The following is a 4,466-nucleotide window of genomic DNA, read 5'->3' as shown; positions in this document are numbered from 1 at the left end:
TCTTTTACACAATCTAAGCCACAAATATAATAAGAACCCACCCAAGACCCTCATTCTCGAAAAATCATCCTAATTTGAGCGAAAAGAAGAGGAAAAATTTCAACCAGTCCTCTCAAGAATAAGCATAAGTGTTCTTTAAAATTTAACCCTAAATCAAAAGGATTTCTCCGTAGATTTTGTCACCATGTATGTGGGATTTCACTAGTGGGTTCCTTTCACCCATTAGGTTACTAGAATTTCGTTAGTTCTTCACACTCTCAATAATTGTTCAGGCCTATGGTTTCTTAATTTTGAAATTTTTTTGCAATTATGGTTCTTTTAATCTAAAAACCTATCTCTTTATAATTTAGTATAACTCCATACATAGTACTCTGAACCGTAACTTTTGTCAGTTTATCCTAGTTCATGAATTATGCTTCCTAGGCCAATCATACAGAAAACCATGCTCCATATTTGAATGCCATATTCTCTATAAATAAATATTGCATTCTTAGTCAGCATGTCACTATTTTCAGCTATTCAGTATTTAGTGCATTTTAGCTTCATAAATATTTAGTTGGGAGTAGAATTAGCACCGAGGTAGACTAGGGTTCAGTCTAACCTTAATGTCCCATAATTACATGCCTATATAGGTTCAAAAGTCCCTTATGTTAGGCATCAGGTTTAGTAATCACACAACATTCATGCATTTATACTATGGAAAGCTATATTGGGTCCTCTTGATGAGGCTTATACATCTGAAAACCATGCCTATATATCCTTGGAAAGTTATATTGGGCAGTATCGATGGGGTGTACATATTGGAATCCATATTTAGTTGATGTGGTTTATGTCAGCTAATAGAAGTTTCCATAGTCAGACTCTTAGTGCATTGACTAGGTTTTGAGAATTTACATCAGTATAATGTTCAACATGTTAACTTCATGATTAGTACATTGTTACTACATCCTGTTGAGATTTCAGTTATGCTTTAGTACCTACCTAGATCTCTGTTCATATTATATCATTGCTCAGTTATGCATTGTTCAACTTATAACTTTTTTTAAACTTAGCATGTTACCTTGCATGCTCAGTACATTCCAAGTACTACCGCATACTTTGCGTGACATCATTTCATGATGTAGCTTCACACACTCAGCATTCACATCACGTTTATATCAATTCTCGATTTGACTTCAATAACTTTAGTGGTGAGTCCTCAAACTTCGGGGAAACTATAAATACTTTCTATTTTAGTCTTTGCTTCCAATTTTTAGTTTTGTTAGACTTAGCTGGGGCATGTTCCAGCAAATCAATTCAATAGGGATTTTTAGACATAGTAGTAGATTCAGCTCAAGTTGTTAAGTGTGTTTTTAGTCATCACTAAACTCTTATTATATTTTACATATTCACACTAGTTGGGTTATCCCCATTGCAGATATCCATTGTTTTAATCTTTCACATAGTACATGTTTACTTAAGAATTTACATCATTCTTGAACTAGGATAAATTTACAGAAGATAGGGTTCTGAGTGCTACGCATAGAATTACACTAAATTATCAAGAGACAAGTTATAGATAAAATGAACAATAATCGCAATAATTTTTGAGAATCTAGAAACCTTAGGTCAGAACAATATTTAAGAATTTGAAGAACCATCTGAACTCTATGGGCCTAATTGATAAAAGGGATCCACTAGTAAAATCTCACTTACTTGCTGACGAAATATATGGAAAAATCCTTGGGATTTTGGGGCTGAACTTCGAAGAACACCCCTGGTTGTTCTTGGTAGAAACTGGTGACTCTTACTCTTCTTTTTGTTCTAATTTTAATGATTGTTTTGAGAATAAGGTTTTTGGATAGGTTCTTAATAGATTATAAGGCTTGTACTGAGTAAAACGACGTAATATAAGTATCAAATGATGTTGTTTAACTTCCCAATGCATAGTATAAAAGATAAATTACACTACTTTAAAACTGACGAAGACTTCATGATGGGGCTCACAAACCTTCAATAAGACCACGGTCCGTCAATTGGGTCACGGTTATGGCCCTAACCAACAAGTTTCTACTGAAACGAGTGTAACTTTAACTCCAAGCTTGAGTTTAGAAATTTAGTCATCGTTAATTTGATAGGTTATGAGCTACCTAATTCATTTTGGGTTAAAAGATTTGACCATTTGAAGTTTACTCAATACTTACAAGCTGAACTACCCAATTCATGATCTACTTCATGGACCATGTCAAGCATCGTTGAAGGCTATCGTGGGTCTTCATAGTGCCTTGGGGGTTTCTGGGGTACTTTTCACAGGTCACATGATGGCCCGTGTGGTGTCCCACGACTCGTAGAGGGCTCCTTGTCCTGTTCACGGGGCCCATGAGCCCCTCTGTGGTTCTCCCTTTTTATATTGTTCAGTCTTAGTTAGGGATATACAAGTTACAATCACATTCATCACAAACCATTAAAGTTATTTTAGAGTAATAATTTTAGAGGACTTTTAGATATTGTAGAGCACACTATATAAAGTAAGATACTGCAGAAGTTGCAATATTTTTGTCTGTATTATTTTTTTTTTGAAAATTTAAATATTCAAAAAGATGCATCTCATATGAAAAAAATTTAATATAGCACATGGGTAATTTTTATTTCATTTTGAAACAATATGACATCAAAATAAAATCAGGAGTTAGTTGATTTTCTAATTTGAGATGTAATGGAGTAATATTGACAAAAAAATAAGACCATACAAGATATTTGAGTTTCAAAATTATACTCCTCAATATTTGTGACTAAAAATTAGACATTGTTACAATAATGTAGGTAATGTTAGAGGACAATTCTGAGACATACTAACATTTCACAATAGATAAATAGTTTCTTCATGTCGCTTTTTCATGTTGAATAATTTTATTTTTATGGTAGAGCATGGTGAAAACAGGAGGCTTGTATGAATGGGAAAACATATTTTGAGAAACAACATGAGGAACAAACATATTCAAGACAAGATTGGAGTTACCTCAGTGGTGAAAATAATGGGAGGTCAGACTAAGATGATTTAGACACGTGAAGAAGAGATGTCTATTTTTTTTATTAGGAGGTGTGATGTTTGACTAAGATGGATATTAGAAGAGGGAGATGTAGACTTTAAAAATATTGTGGAGAGGTGATAAATCGAACATGACCTAAACCTTGCCCATAAATCACATTAGATATGCTACTAATTCTGTAATAAAGTTGCAGTCGATACGAATCATCTCAATTGCAAAGAACTATCACATGTTTCAGAACTCTTCTCATCAATATTATGTACTACATCACTCTAAGTAATATAATAATGAGAATTTTGCAAAGTGAAGTTAGTTATTTTTATAATATTCTGAGTAGATTAATAAATTTGTAATTAGTCTAATTTACCTTTGAAGGAAAAAAATTTAATTCTGTGATCATATTTTTCCCAACAACATCCTGCACAGAAATAGTTTACACTACTAAAAAAAGGCCAAAAAGAGACCTAGAAAAGAGACCTCACGAGGTCTCTTTTCGGAAAAAAGAGACCTAAAAAGAGACCTCAACGCTAGGTCAGTAAAATGTAGGTCACTTTCTTACAGAGACCTCATGAGGTCGCCAAACGGAGACCTCATGAGGTCACCAACAAATAATCTGATTTTTTACAAAAAGGAGACCTCACGAGGTCACTATTGTATTATTTAATTTAATTTTATATTTTTTATATAGAGACCTCATGAGGTCACAATTTTATAATATTATTTAATTTTATATTTTAATAAAGAGACCTCATTAGGTCGCTAAGATATTATTTAATTTAATTTTATATTATTTTAAAGTAGAGACCTCATGAGGTCTCTCTTCTGCATTTATATATGGAGACCTCACGAGGTCTCCATAATGAAATTTACGGAAAATATAATGCAGAAAAGAGACCTCATGAGGTTTCTATGAGGTCTCTTTTCTGCATATATAAAATGTTAATTAGAGACCTGATGAGGTCTCCATTATGAAATAGCTGAAAAAATTAATACAAAAGGGAGACCTCATGAGGTCTCTCTTCTGCATATATAAAATAGAAAATGGTAAATAGAGACCTCATGAGGTCTCTAATATGAAATATCTGGAAAAATTAATGCAAAAAAGAGACCTCATGAGGTCTCTATGATGAAATATCTGAAAAATTAATGCAAAATAGAGACCTCATGAGGTCTCTTTTTCTGGAAAAAAACTGGCAGAAAATTATTATTTCTGCGGCTTCTCATCACCTGTCATTTTAATTCAGTACCCAAATCAAACTCAAAGAGCTTCAAAAACTCAATTGAAGCAATACATTTACTAAATATTCTCTTATCAACTCAATTGCAACTCACTTCAACATAATTATATATTAAACAAAAACCATGATATCCATAAGTTATATAATACATTCCAACGTTATCATGTATTCACAAAACAAATAATTCCCATCACAAAAT

This window comes from Solanum pennellii, chromosome 10 (genome assembly GCF_001406875.1).
Source record: "Solanum pennellii chromosome 10, SPENNV200".
Classification (NCBI taxonomy): Eukaryota; Viridiplantae; Streptophyta; class Magnoliopsida; order Solanales; family Solanaceae; genus Solanum; species Solanum pennellii.
The sequence above is the reverse complement of the archived record's forward strand: the minus strand, read 5'-3'. Positions refer to the sequence as shown.